This window comes from Dipodomys ordii, unplaced genomic scaffold (assembly GCF_000151885.1).
Source record: "Dipodomys ordii isolate 6190 unplaced genomic scaffold, Dord_2.0 Scaffold470, whole genome shotgun sequence".
In the NCBI taxonomy this organism is placed as follows: domain Eukaryota; kingdom Metazoa; phylum Chordata; class Mammalia; order Rodentia; family Heteromyidae; genus Dipodomys; species Dipodomys ordii.
The window spans coordinates 26,513-42,596 of NW_012267686.1; the positions used below are offsets into that span (position 1 = coordinate 26,513).

At 41.4% G+C, this 16,084-nt stretch overlaps 1 long non-coding RNA gene across 1 annotated transcript in view; it reads right to left on the minus strand.

Annotated features, from left to right (window-relative positions):
- Positions 1-5,619: 5,619 nt before the first annotated feature.
- The window catches only part of LOC106001833, a 22,656-nt gene continuing 12,191 nt past the window's right edge, over positions 5,620-16,084 (minus strand). Inside the window, exons 3-4 of the long non-coding RNA XR_001175861.1 lie at positions 10,977-11,056; positions 5,620-5,810 (exon numbers count right to left, since the gene is read on the minus strand). This is a non-coding gene — a long non-coding RNA (uncharacterized LOC106001833). The remainder of the gene's footprint in view (positions 5,811-10,976; positions 11,057-16,084) is intronic.

Consider the following 16,084-nt stretch of genomic DNA (forward strand, 5'->3'; position numbering starts at 1 on the left):
CAGGATACTGTAAATGCAGCTGCACACCCATGTGCATTGCAGCACTATTCCCAATAGACAAGTTAGGAAAACAGCCCAGATGCCACACAAGCAATAACTAGATTAACAAAGTGTCTTATATGTATATAATAAAATGGACTTTTATTCATCCTCAGGAACAATAACATAATGTCATTTTCAGGGAAGTTTAACAGATCAAGAAATAATCATATTGTTTGATGTAAGTCAGGCTTAGAGAGACAAATGACGTGTTTCGGGTTTTTTTTTTTTTTACTCATCGGTGAAACTTAGGCTCAAAATATGAACATACATGTGAAAGCATACAGTGCCACAGGCAAATATACACAATCAAACTGACTAAAGGATCATATATGCAGGGATGAGTTTCCATGGTATAACTCTTAGACTTTTTGGCTGGTCTCTTAGAACAGTTATCAAACAGTTTAACAAAATGAACACCAGGAAGCTGAAACGTGTCTTGAGGGATGGAGATAAGGGGAGGTACAGATTAATGGAAAGGGGAATGGAGAGCAAACAGGAATATACTCAATGTGTACAGATATAAGGGGAATTAGGAAACCTGAGGAGACAGATGTGGATAGTATGGATGGGAGGGTGAGGGAGAATGATAAAAAGGGTAACACTGATCAAGATTCCACATACATATAAATGGATGTGTTAAATTAAAACCCCTACGTACAACAATTTGAAAATAATAAATAAAGAACATAGAGAAAAAGACATTGAAATATGAAAAGAACTGCCAGAAACTTCCAGACTCAATTAAAAGATCATATTTATATGTTATCAGTACTGAGGAAGGGAGAAGATAGCTAAGTGCATACTCAATATATCCAACAGATTAACTGCAGAAAAGTTACCAAATATTGAAAAAGAGAAGCTCATCAAGGTACAGGAAGCACTTATAACACTCAATAGACCACACCAGGGCAAACCTCCATTAACATATTATACTTGAAACATTGAGCACATGAAGAAAGAAAATGAACATCTTTAAGTAGAAAAACTAAATCACTTACATAGGAAAAGGTGTTCTGATAGGATTTGAATAAGAGTTAATTACTCAACAGAAACCATAAAAGCAAGGGGAGGTGGAAATGGAATGATGAATTTCAGCTTCTGAAAAGTAAACAATTGCCAGTGTAGAATACTCTATACTACAAAGCATTCATTCATAACTGATGGCCAGCCCTATGATATGCTGGTTACTTTAGAGATCAAAAACAGATGATTACAAAGGAGGGGGTAACAATGCTCAATAGGAAATGTACTCATTACCTTACTCGTGTAACTGTAACCCCTTTGCACAGTATTTTTACAATAAAAAAGATAGTATAATTTTTGTGAAGGTAATGGTTGTTTTGTTGGTGGTGGTTTTTTGTTGTTGTTGTTTTGGTTGTTTTTTTTTTTTTGTGCCAGTCCTGGGTCTTGGGCTGAGGGCCTGGGTGCTATCCCTGATCTTCTTTTGCTCAAGGCTAGCTCTCTACCACTTGAACCATAGTTCCACTTCTAGCTTTTTTGGTAGTTTAGTAGAGATAAAAGTTTCACAGACTTTCCTGCCTGGGCTGGCTTTCAACTGTGGTCTCAGATCTCACCTTCATGATTAAATGTATGATTAAATATAGCTAGTATTAAATGCATAAGCTACCACTGCCTAGCTAAAGATGATGGGAAATTAACCCAGGTCTTCACATATGTTAGACAAGTTCTCTGTCAAGCCTATAGCCTCAGTACAATACATATTTTTTTAAATTCACTCTTTTTGTGTACAATGCATGGTTAGCATGTACAAAGCTGCAAAGCCCTGAATTCAGTCTCCAGTACAGAATGAAACCAGAAGCAAGAGCAGTAAGAGGCAGCAAGAACAAGAAAAGGAAGAGGATGAGGAAAAAGGAGAAAGGGGGAGAAAGGCTACCAATCCTAAACAGTGTATTGCTACTGAAGTGCAACCTTTTGGGGAAGATTTAATAAGCCAGATAATCAGATGGATGTTTCATATTTTTGAATGACTAAGTTTTCACCTCACAGCACAACAGATGTACTTACTTCTAATTTACAATGAAGACATTATGTCAAGTAAAATAGATTGACAAGAAAGACAAGTATGATATGTTCTCTCACACTTATGGACCAAAAAGTAAGAAACTGTAGGTGGAATAATAATTATCAGAAACTAGGAAAGGTGACAGGAATATGGGTGGAGTAAAAGAATGAAGAAAGTATGGTTCAATATTCTTTTTGTACTTTTCATTTATGTATAGAAATATCATACTATGTCCCATTAATATGTACAAGTACTATGTGTTAAAAAAAAGGAAAAGTGTGTGTTTGTGCATGTGTATTTGTGTTAAGATGCTGGTATCTTATGCTGCACATTTCAAGAGTAGCCCATTACAAACTATTAATTTTCTTTTTGGTTTTTATTTATACTAATTTTTAATCAAAAACATGAATTACTAACTGAAATAATTGAATGAGTTACTTAGTACCTCATATTAGGAAAAAAATTCTCTTTAGCACACAAGAACAGCAGGAAAGGAGAGACTAGCATGGGTTGTCCAAGAATAGCAGAGGGGAAATTATTACAACTGCTGAAACAGAGCACTGTTGATTCTAACTGGAATTTACATCCTTGTGCAAAGGAAGAATTTCATTTCATAGTTGTACATAGAGACAATAACAATAATTAAGAGGGAAAAAATAATTAAGAGGATTCAAAGCTAGGCACCAGTGGCTCATACTTTTAATCCTACTTAGGAGGCTGAGATCTGAGGATCACGGTCCAAGGCAGTCTGGCAGGAAAGTCCGTAAGAGTGACTTCAACTTAACCACCAAAAATCTGAAAGTAGTGATATAGCACATGTGGTAGAGCATTAGACTTGAGGGACAGTGCCTAGGCCCTGAGATCAATACCAGAACCAACATAAAACAGCAACAACAAAAACCACAGCCAGGTACTAGTGGCTGCTCAAAACTTTTCATCCTAGCTACTCAGGAGGTTGAGATCTGAGGATCATAGTTCAAAGCCAGCCTGGACAGGAAGTCCATAAGATTCTTATCTCCAATTAATCACCACAAATCTGGAAGTGGAGCTATAACTCAAAGGTAGAGCACTAGCCTCACGCACAAAAAGCTCAGGGCTAATATCCAGGCCCTGAATTCAAGTCCCAAGAATGGTGCATGAGTGCACGCACACACACACACAATCATTGCTTACATTGTTGTCTGTCTTGATAAACCCACAGCTGGAATTGTCCCAAAAAGTTTCATAAGTAAGTACATCAAACTGCATGGACATTGGTATACTGTGATTCTAAAAAGAGAAGTACTGGAGGTCAAGTGATCTGTCTAAGTGTTTATTAGAGGAAATTATAGTGGAAAACACCACCAATACCAGGTATGATAAGAGAAAGGATGTGGTAATAGGTGTGGCCACTGAGGGGATCAGTTTATGCTAGTTGGGACATGGGGGGGGAGTGGGGGGGAACTGTTGGTGGGAATGTGAATCAGTGCAGCCAACAAGGAAATCAGTAATGGCAGTACTTCAAAAAACTTAAAAATAGAACTATCATTAAGACCCTGTTGTACAACTTACTCTTAGTGTGTAGCTGAAGGAATCAGTACTAACATATGGTAAAGATATGTGCATGTTCCTGTTTTTGGCAGGAATATTTATAGTAAGCATATCAGGGAATCTACCTAGGTACACACCAACAAAAGCTTGGGTTAAAAATAGCAATGCACAAACACAGTGAAGTTTAATTCAGACACATAGAGGAATAAAACTGTGGAAAACAGAACTGGATATCAGCATGTAAAGTAAAGAAATAGGCCACCTGAGAAAGACAAATACTGCATGTTTTCTCTCATATGTGGAATCTAGTACAAAAAACAAAGACATGTGAAAACAGGAGGGAAGAACTAGGAGAGAGCAAGAAGAGTGACATTGTCCAAAAAGAAATGTACTCTACCTAATTTATGTAACTGTAACCCCTCTGTAATCACCTTTGTAATACCAATTAAATTTTTTTAAAAAGACAAAGACATGAACTGAAAAAGAGATGTGATTTAGAAGACGAAGGAAAACATCAGGAGGGTAGGAGTGGAACAAGAGAAGATTATGAGAGCAGGTATAAATATGATAGAAGTCCACTGCATACCTGTATGAAAACACCATGAGGAAACCCCTAATTTTGTAGAATGCAAAAAATGTGCTCTGACTTCTTATTTAAACAGGGGGAGAAATGTCAGCCTTTCTTCTTTTGGTCTCCATTCCTGCCCAAATGAAATACCAAAAAGAGCAAGGGTGTCATCTTTGTATCTGACAAAATTAGGAGACAACTATATTCAGAGGGCTTCCAGAAACATAGACAATCAAGAGCCTGTGAAGAATTCAGAGCATGCTGGAGGCCACAGATATGAAGTGGCAAAGACTAGGACCCATGGCTGAGGGAGGACATATACTCCAATGTAGGACCACAGGCAGCTGTGGTAACTATAATAAAGTTTATAGCCAGTCAGGAGGTTTTCCAGACCATGTGAGGTCTGAGGAATAATAGGCAGGAGCCATAACAAGGAAAAACTCAGACAATCCTTATTTGTGAGTAGTTTGTAAAGATAGGAGAAAGAGTTGGAGAAACTAGGGGAAAGAAGAGGCAGAACTTCTCCTATTTCTTAACTTAGGAGTAGTAAAATCTGAAACAATGGACAAATTATTTTGGGAAGTTCTCACTTGCTAGAAAATCCACTTCCCCAGGTGGTAGTGGCTCAGCCTGTAATCCTAGCTGCTCAAGAGGCTAAGACCTGAAGATCATAGTTCAAAGCCAGCCAAGGCCAGAAAGGTCAGTGAGATTCTTTTTTTTTTTTTTTTTTGGTCCAGTCGTGGGGCCTGAACTCTGGGCCTGGGTGCTGTCCCTCAGCTCTTCAGCTCAAGGCTAGCGCTCTACCACCTGAGCCACAGCGCCACTTCTGGCTTTTTTTCTTTTTGCTTATGTGGTGCTGAGGAATCGAACCCAGGGCCTCAGGCATGCAAGGCAAGCGCTCTACCACTGAGCCACCTTCCCAGCCCCAGGTCAGTGAGATTCTTCATCTCCAATTAACCAACAAAAATCCAGAAATGGAGCTGTGGTTCAAATTATATAGTGCTAGCCTTAACAAAAAAGCTCAAGGACAGAACCTAGGCCCTGAGTTCAAGGACCAAAACACACACACACAGATCTGATCTGCTTAGAATGTGACTCTGGTGTGTTCCCTCACATGAAACTTCAGTGAAAAGTAGGTCCAGGAATAAACTTTCCATTCAATGAGAACCACTTAAAAGTTAACAAAATGAGCTGGGTGCTGGTGGGTCACACCTGTAATCCTAGCTACTCAGGAGGGTAAGGTCTGAGGATTGAAGTTTGAAGCCAACCTAAGCAGGAAAGTCCATGAGACTCCAATTAATCTCCAATTAATAAAAAAAACATAAAAACAAAACACACAAAAAAGGTCCAAAGAGGAGCTGTGGCTCAAATAATAGAGTGCTAGCCTTGAGCAAAATGAAGCTCAAGGACAGCACCCAGGTTGTGAGTTCAAGCCTAGGACCTGTAGAAAAAAAGTTAGCAAAACCGAAAATGTATTTTAAGCCAGGATTTCCATTCCTAGAATGTATATACTCACATATATGCAAAATAATCAACATAGAAGGACTGCAGGTGCACAGTGAAAAAAAAAGTTGGCAGTTGTCCAAATGTCATCACCAAGGTTTTGCTTCCCAGATCCATGATATATTTTTATTATAAAACAAACTCCTGGGCAGAGAAAAGGAAAAAGTGAAATATTTACTTTGATAAGGTAGTACATCCACACAGTGCAATTTTCAAAAGCTATGAAAAGGACACACACTTGTCTTCTTCCAACTTTACTTCTCCTAAGCCATTGCCTGTCCCTTCCCTATGACCAGGAAATTTGGGTTACTAGCTTCTTGTATCTTTTTCCAGAAATAGTTCATACACATGCAATCAATGAATAAACTGAAAAACCACTGTGCACAACAACTGATATTCAATCAACCAACCTCAAAGGCAGACAGGAGTTATAAACTTCCTGAGACTGGCAAAGAAAATGATTCTCAGATCAGCCGGGACCACCTTACCTGAACCTAGAATCATTGAAACTAGAATGCCATTTCTAATTTAGGATGAACTGTGGTAGTTATGCAACTCTTTCCCCGATTTTTTTGCATGTCCTGGGGCTTGAAATCTAAGCTGGGTGCTATCCCTGAGCTTCTTTTGCTCAAGACTAGTGCTCTACCACTTGAGCCACAGCAACACTTCTGGGTTTTTTAGTTCATTGGAGGTAAGAATCTCACAGACTTTTCCTGCCCCAGCTGGCTTCAATGGTGATCCTCAGATCTCAGCTTCCTGAGTAGCTAGGATTACAGGCGTGAGTCATCGGTGCCTGGCTTCTTTATCTTAAAAAAATTAGTTTTATTTCATATACTCACATCCATGCACATACGCACACATACACACATTTTTATATGGTATAAAACATAAATCTTTTTTTTTGTCAGTCATGGGGCTTGAACTCTGGGCCTGGGCTCTTCAGCTCAAGGCGAGTGCTCTATCCTTGAGCCACAGCGCCACTTCTGGTTTTCTAGTGGCTTACTGGAGATAAGAGTCTCACGAGTCAGTCTCTCCAAAGGACACAGTACAGATGGTGGCAAATAATTTCCTAGGTGAGAGAAAATGATCGCAGCCAAGAACCACAAAACAGGATGTGTGCTGCCAATCAAAAGGTCATGCTTGTAAATTACTATACTTGTGATTCTCCAGCCAACATGGTTATTCAAGAGGAGTATCCTTAATGGAAGTCCACAATGGAAGCTGTGTAGAACCTGGAGTTGGGCAGGTTTTACATTTATAAAACATCTAGGAAAGTTAGACCTTTGACCCTGAGCGCCCTCCCAGACTGTCATTCGCTCCCCAAATTATCTTCCAACAAAATGAGCCTTCTTGGCCGGGTATTGGTGGCTCATGCCTGTAATCCTAGCTACTCAGGAGGCTGAGATCTGAGGATCGAGGTTCAAAGCCAGCCTGGGCAGGAAAGTCCATGAGACTCTTATCTTCAATAAACCACTCAGAAAACTGAAAGTGGTAATGTGACTCAAGTGGTAGAGTACTCGCCTTGAGCAGAAGAGCTGAGGGATACCACCCAGGCCCAGAGTTCAAGCCCCACAACCTACAAAACAAACAACAACAAAAAACAACTAAATGAGCCTCCTCTTCTTGGACTCTGATGGTTAGACATGGCCTAGTCAGTACCCTTCATGCAGGACTGGCTGACTGGTTGCTCTTGGTGTTGCTACAGGGAGGATGCCCAAAATACCTGGAAACACCTATTTGACCTTCCTACAGCCAATGAAGGACACAGTTCAGTGGGGTAGGGGCTGGAATGCCACGGGTGGATATGGACTTCTGTTTCCTGGAAGTCATATGGCCACCTGGTGGGCCACACATGTACAAATGGAGGTGAGGGAGGCCAGACCTAGAGAGGAAGAGATGAGGATGCAACACAGGATGAAGCAGATGGGCTAGAATTAGATGAGGACAAGTATAGCTGAAAGTAATGAGGGGCAGAGAAGGCTGAATAGGAAAAATGAGAGGAATAGCCAGGGAACTGAGGTTCTGGAGAGTAGTAGCATGTGCCCTCAGTCAGCATAGACTCCAAGCTGCCCCATTAGTTACGCTATTTGTGGTACGGCATTTCCTAACATTTGCAACACAGAATTAAGATCCATCTTCAACCATTTCCTTAGACTCTTCAAGATGACTCAGCATTCCTAACATGAGATTTGTGAACTTTAGCCTATAAACCACCAACGTCCATACTTGAGTTTCCATATTTTAAACAATTATTTCACCATATTGTCTGGCATATTTAAGTAAAATTGCCAAAGTATGAACTGTGATCCTCTTTACCTATCGTCTGAGTCTGTTAATCTGAGAAAATCCCTTGAAACCATGATAGCATCTCATATGCTACCTTTTACACCACTAGCCTAGAACTCCCAGAACAGAAAGGATCATAGATCAAATGCTCAAATCATGGGCTTATTAAATCAACTTAAAAACACAAAATATTAAAAAATGAAAACCTAAGTAATAGAAGGAAATTATGATACACTAAGGACAGGATGCAAACAGGGTTGAGGACCACATTTTGCAAAGCAGGTGTTACAGTGTTTACAGACTCCGCCTCTGCCTCCATCTGTCTGTCTATTGCATCAACTTCACTAACCAGAGCTGAGAATTGAATAGGGGCTTAATCAGACTGAAAGTACACCGAGCCTATGACATACCCTGCTTCCCTCCACTGTCACTCACCTCCTGAGAGATGGATTTTTTTTCTGTATTATTGGGACAATACTCAGTGTCCTCAATTAGTGGCTAATTTAGATAAAAGGTAGTTCAGGTTGGAAGATGCCTTGACTTCATCTTCCCGTGCCTTTCTAAGTAATGTATCTTGGTTCCCTTATGTAGCCCATTTCTTCTGTTTTTCAGCATGTCTTACTATGAAGTGACTTGTTAAATATATTTACATATTTACATATATTTACATTTTGTGAGTATGGCCTGTCTCAAATCTACTTGTTTATCATCTATATAGCATACAGCCTGATTTTTGTTCATATCTTATAAGCTCCTAGCTTGCTTATTATGTTTAAACTTTCTTACACGTTTCTTCTGTCATGTTTTTGTTATGTCCTTCAGAGAACAAACAAAAAAAATGAGAGCTAGTGCTTTTATGAGTAGGGGCCTTTATAATGACTGAAAGAAAATAACCAAGATTTTCAAATGTCCTTGATATAGTGGTCTTCACTAGACTATAATCATTTAGAGGATAGAGAAACTGGGAAATGACTTTATGCCAATGACTTTGTCAATGCAATAAAAAAAAACAACTACAATGACAAATTGTCAAACCAGTGATAAGAGAAAACTACTTTGATAAAAAGTGTGTCCAAAAAAAAAACCCATAGGGAAGAAATATCCTGGAAAATGGAAATGAGGAAAGGAAGGATGTGTGCTAGGCCTGCATCTATTCAACATCATACTGCAAGTGTAATAAAGCAAGAAAAAGAAAAGGAAGCTGGGTGCTGGTGGCTCACACCTGTAATCCTACCTTCTCAAGAGGCTGAGTTCTGAGGATAGTCGTTCAAAGCCAGCCAGGACAGAAAAGTCCATGAGACTCATATCTCCAATATAACACTGGAAAACTGGAAGTGGTACTGTGGTTCAAGTGGTACTCACCTTGAGCTGAAGAGCTCAGGGACAGTGCCCAGGTCCAGAGTTCAAGCCCCATGACCAACAGAAAAAAGAAAAGGAAATGTGACTGGAAATGAATAATGGAAGCGTTTAATCTCTGAAGATGACAGGCACATAGAAAAGATGCTATTAGAATAGTGGAATTCATTGAGGTTGCTTAATATAAGGTCAACCTAAAATGTTCCTTTCTTTATAGAATAATCAGAGCAAATAGTGATGCCATAATATCATATTTCAATGGGGGGGTAGAAGCAGGGAGAAACCCTGAGCCCATTGAATGGAGACTTTGGAAGTATGAGCTGAAATATGGGTGGGGTGGTTTCTGCTTGTGAAACACTAGGAGAAATCACTTTGAGGCTTTCTCAAAGATGCAGAAGGTCTTTAAGAAACAAAAGGTACACATGTGAAAAAGGACACATCTATGAAGTATGAATGCATAACAACTGGATGGAGAAAGTGAAAAGACTAGGGATGTTTCTGAGGAGAAATCATACAGGCTCTCTAAATCAAGGAAAGGATGAGAGCTGTGCAGAGCTGCACAGATGTCCTGTGCCTGAATAAATGGGAACCATCAGAGGCTGAAATTCTTACTTTAAGGGTTCAAAATCTGACTCACTGGCTGGCAACTTTCTTGCATCTACCACCCTGAATTTCTAGTATTCACTTGCCTCTTGAACTTTATTTTTTCCCTTCCACCGAAGGCTCTTTTTTCTGAAATGTAAGGAATGATTCAAGATTTCAGACTACTTGCTTAGGCTTGAGAGCCTCTGATGGCTAAGGGCTTAGAGGGCTGTCCAATAAAGCAGTCCATTTGCATGATGGCCAAACCTACCCATACTGTTGGGGAGGAGATAAAACTTTCTTCCAGAACAGGAAGGGGGAAACATACAGAGGAAGGAAAGAAGGAAAAGGAGTGAGGAAAAGTTGGAAGTATGGACAAAAGGGAGACAGGCAGGAGGGAAAGAAATAGAGATTACAGAGACCTTCTTCTCGGGGTCCCTCAACACTGCCAGCAATGAAAAGGTGAGAAGTTTCCATGCATCTTTTCCCCAGCACCTAGGGTTGGACACTGTGGGTGGAGCCATCATGTACTGTCATAGAAAACAGAGATATGCAAGGGTCAGATTAAGGACTCTACCTGGCAGTAGTGTCACAAACAGGACCCCGATCAGAGGACTGTGTGGAGATGGCATGTGGACACTCACAGTCACCTAGTTGCAGGGGCAGACAGACTGCCCAGGGAATTTGGAAGTGATGTAGCTTCTATAAACCACCTTCCTTCTCTATCTCCCAATGCCACTCATCCTGCACCAACACAGATGACTCCATCTCAGTTGGTCAGCCCTGAGTGATGAGGAAAAGACAAGAAATTTCTCTTCTGCCCTGTTCATTAATGGGATGCCCATTCTTCCACTCAGGAGAAGAAACAAAACTGGAGGAGAAACAAAATTCTCATAGAAACTGCTGCTTTTGGTGATGATACAGTAGTTTTCAGCAGAACCATGTTGCCAGGGGAAACAACTCAAACACAGGTGAAAGATAAAAAATATTCAGAGGCATCAGAAAGCTGCTGTAGCACCTGAGATTTAAGAGGTGAAGGCATCAGATAATTAGAAGACTAAGGTGGTCATGCATAGTGACACACACCTGTATTCCCAGTACTCAGGAGTCTTAAGTCAGGAGGATTATATGTTCTGGCTGGCCTAGTCTACCAAGTCCAACCCCATCTGAGAAAACAAAGCACAAAAGGTTGTCAGAGAAGATGACCAAGTCTGATTAAAGAGTCATGGCTTTCCTCAATGCTGTCCTTAGATGCCACAAGAAAGTGCTCTGAGTTATGTGAGAGGGCCTGGATCAAGTTTTCAAGGTCTCCCTGCAGTACTTGACACTAGCTGGGGCCAATGTTGCCCAGACAGATCACTGTGCCAGTTTCCAGTCCCTCCAGATTTCTCTCCTTGCATTGCACCAAATTGCTTTCATGGGATCTCATGAGATTACACTGACAGAATGGTGCTAACACAGTTGTATAGTGTGATGCTCACATAACACACAGGTGTCTGGCCTAATTATATGGGTTCACCACAAAACATTGGGCTTGAACTACAGGTGTGGGTCTGGATCCAAGCTCTTCTGCCAGGATTTTTTGTGTTGCTTCTGCTTTCACTATCTAAGAACAGCAGAAAGTATTTATTGTGAATGTGCAACAATATAGAAAGGACAATGGAAAAAGATAGACACATTATACAAAGATGAACCTAAGAAACTGTATGTGTCTATACTGGCTAGACTGGAACTTTGTCCTCTAACTCAGATGTTCCTCTTATCCATAGCTTTGCATTCTATCATTTTGTTAAATTTAAGTCTAATTTGCCTGTAAATATTAAATGGAAATTTCTAGATACAAACAATTGTTAAGTTTAAATAGTTACCACTCTCTTTTTTGTCAGTTGTGGGGCTCAAACTCAGGGCCTGAGCACTGTCTCTGAATTCTTTTGCTCAAGGTTAGCACTCTACCACTTTGAGCCATAGTGCCACGTCTGGTTTTTGAGTGGTTAATTGAAGATTTAAAAAAAAAAGTCCCATTGGGACTATTCTGCCCAGGCTGGCTTCAAACTGTAATCCTCAGCTCTCAGCCTCCTGAGTAACTAGGCTTACAGTGCCTGGCTCAAATTGATGCCACTGAGTGGCATAACTCTCTCATTAAATCTTATGATATCTTCATCTTATCTAGTGTATCCACACCTTATCTGCTACCTGCTCATCAGTCACTTAATAGCTGTCTCCATTATCAGATCTACTCTCCCAGTACTGCAATGCTTGTGTGAGATAACCCTTAATGGGTAACCTCATTACTTATGAATGGCTTCAAAACAAGGGTATTGAGGCTGGCATTCAGACATACCAACATGAAGTCAAAGAGTGCTTCCCTTATGTAAAATGGTTAAAGTCTGCTCCTTAAAAAAAAGTGTAATGTGAAATGACTAAGAAATCCCTACTTTTGCATTGTACCTCAAATACAAAAGCCATGGTACATTAATACATAAATACATATTTAAGATGGACAAGGTGTTAAATCATAGGGTTCATTGCTTCCTGGGTTTTAAGCATCCAGTGAGGACTTGAAATTGATCCTTAGGAGACAAAAGGGCACTAATACCTAGGTATTAGTGCCCTTTTGTCTCCTAAGGATCAATGATTTAACACCTCAAAAAGTGTGACTCAAAATTAGGAGCACCATTGTGACAGTTTGACCTGACATTGCTCTGTGTTCTGTCTTCTTTGCTTCTCTACCTGTGTCTCTCCAGCCAGGCCAAATCATAATCCCACTAAAACTTGTATGAGTCAACCACTTTGTTAGGACTGACTTCTGAAGATCAAAGGGGCCAAGAGATCTGGAGAAGGAATTAAGCCATACATTTGGGACCCACTAGGCCAGTGCTGGACAGTATGAGAGCCATGGGCCTAAACATAAAGAGTGCGGTATTGTATGCACCTGGAGTGAGAGTGAGCTATCCTGACCCCAGGATATAGTGGGAAGAGTTCCATGTGTGGGCTACTGATATAGGAAATTCTGAGAGGAGATGAGCAGAAAAATCTCATCCTTGGTGACCATAAATAAAGGTAAATAAGACAGGTATGACATACTGGGCTAAGGGGCAGCCCTAACACTGTCAGAATGAATTGTCCAAGCAGCTAACATCAAGGGATAGGACATTTTTCTGCTGTGGATGAAATCACTCTAGCCTCTACTTTGAGGAGTAAGCAGAGAGATACCAACCCTTGAGATGATCCAATTAAAGAGTGAGTTAAAGAGCACAGAGGCAGGGACATTTATATACACTCAGGGACTCTGGAGGAGGTGGCTGCCCTTCGCACTTCAACTGAGAAGCCTAGATTGGGTCTTGCTCACACCAGTTTTTTACCAGGAAGTCACTCAGAGAAGAGATGTATCCAACCCCCCTGCCCCAAGAACATACATAGGGCTGAACTGTCACCCTAAGCAAGGGCAATGGAATCCCTACAACATTGTGCACAATCAGTGTGGAGGGGGAATGACAAGCCCCAGGAGGATTTAGACTATGGTCCAGCATCCTCAACACAAGGGCAGCAGCGGTCTTTCTTTTCACAGTGGAAAGATCTTAAGGGGATATTCAATGGATGGCACACCCTGTCAAACCCTATTCTGACACTTCAGTTGCCCTGGGTACTAAGCTGTGTGTAATTGTAGCATGGAGGAGCCCTTAGTAAACACTGTAAGAAGGGACTGTACTGATTCCCGGTTAGTGGATAAGACACTGACTCCTTGTCAGGGATTTGACAAAGTCAGGGTTTGGAAATACAAGCCAAAGATCTTTGGGATGAAGAGATATAGGAGCTGGGTGCTGGTGGCCTCATACCTGTAATTTTAGCTGATCAGGAGGATGATATATGAGGCTCATGGTTGAAGACAGGCAGGAAAGTTCGTGTGACTCTTATCTCCAACTGACCACAAAAAGCCAATGTGGAGCTGAGGCTCAAGTGGGAGAACTCTAGCCTTGAGCATAAAAGGTCAGGGACAGCACCCAGGCCCTGAGTTCAAGTCTCAGGACTGGCATAAAGAAAAAAGATGTAGGGAAAAAATGACCAAAGTAGCCCCTGCTCCATCCATGTTGGTGTGCTCTACTTATGCTCACATCAAACAAGACATGGAGGATTTGAGACAGACTGTCCCAGATGAACTAATCAAAGCAACAAAGCCAGCAAAGTCTTGAAGGAGAGGGAGTCCCCAGCTCTTTGGAACAAGCTACCTTACTTGTTCTATCAACAGGCAGTGAGGTAAGGGCTCTGCAGCATCATAGAGCTGCAGAAATGGATTGCTACTACAGGAGTTGATCCAGTTAACTTTCCACTCAGTCATTAGAGAACATACAGGTGCCAGGCATCTAAACCATGGGGCTACTGCACTGGAGGAAACTTGAGAAAGAAACTGGGCTACTGCAGAACTGGTAAATAAGTTCCTCGCACAGCAACAGGAAGAACTAGTCATAACTTAGTGATGGTACAACGCTGCGCAGGTGCCTGTGGCTCACATTCTGCTAATGAAGCTACAGAGGGTTCACTTGGCAGTTTTATGGATGTTGTACAAGGTGTCATCAGATACAGGCTCCTGCTTTACTACAAAGTAAAAATAACAAAATCACTTTGATTATCCAGGAGGTGGTAACTTACACCTATGATCCTAGCTAGTCGAGTGGCTGTGATCTGAGAATTGCAGTGAGAAGCCAGTTGGAGCAGGAAAGTCTCTTGAGACTCCAATTAAACACCAAAAAGCCACAGGCAAAGCTGCGGTTCAAGTAGCACAGCACTAGCCTTGAGCACAAAAGCTTATGGACAGCACTCAGGCCATGAGGTCAAGCCCCAAGACCAGTACAAAACATAACTCACTTTGCTTGAGACAGGCAATCTAGAAATACATTACAATATCTCATAAGTTTTCTAGGTAAGGACTACTGAGAAATCTGATACCATAGTCCTGCAAGGTCTCAAAATACTGCCTATACCAATTGTATTATATCTCCCTTCCACATCCAAACTGTACCATATTGAAATGTCTATCAAATAAGGAGAACAGTGAAGGAACTGTGGCCAGTGCTGCTTCATGCACAAACATAATTACAGCTTCATGTTCACAGAAGCTCAACTCTGGAATTCACAGCACAAAAACTGCACCTCCAGCCACTTCCTCTTAATAATGGTATACCCCTGATATGGACCTGATCTCTGGGACCCTTTCCAGCTCCCATCCATGCCTCATTCAGCATTGGCAAAGCACACCACCCAAGACTTGGTACAGAGAGGGACTTCATTGCTCTCATGTACTGTGCTCTGTGAAGCAGAGGAGGCCTACTCTCTATACCCATGAGGTAGCCCTGTTTCTCCTGGGCCAGGTGACCCCACTTGTGTGATTCTCAGTGGTCCATCAGATGTCCTGCTTCTAAACACAGGTGACCTGGTACTCAACATCAACTTCTGCAGCCTCTGACCTGAGAAACACTTTCCATCTCCAGTGGTGACTACACATCTACTGCTGGCCCACACTGCCCTGGGGACAGCAGGGTTACTTAGGAACCAAGCCATATGCACAGTGCACAGACAGGCAACACAGGGCAGATAGGTGACAATGGCAACTCTGCTTCTGGTATATTTGGGATGGTCATTTTCCTACTAACAGGACCAGACACTAACACCAAGACCTTCACTCCTCTTCCTGAGTCTACTACTACAGCCATCACCCATTCCAGCTTAGTATATGATCCAGGGGTGATTTCTAAGTCCTGTGATACAACTTTGACTACAAACCAGATCCAGTAATCAGCTACTAACCAGTGCTACCAATCAGAGCAATGAGCCACTGTATGTAGTCCCACTGATAGCAGGCCCAGGGGGAGCATGCTCCTGACATTAGAACGAGGATGCTCAGGATTAGTGCAGTGAAATTAAAATTTTAAGCTTAAAAAGAGTGCACTTGTAAGCATAATGTGATATCTAGAGATTGGGCAGGGTGTGGAAAGGCAGGGTGGGAAAGGCAGGGTGGGAATGTGAAGGGTGTGTGTGTGTGTGTGTGTGTGTGTGTGTATGTGTGTGTGTGTGTGTGTGTAAGGCAGGGTGGGAATGTGAAGGGTGTGTGTGTGTGTGTGTGTGTGTGTAAATACTACACTGAACCCATTACTATGTGTAATTAATACATGTTAATTAAACATTTGTGTGTGTGTGTG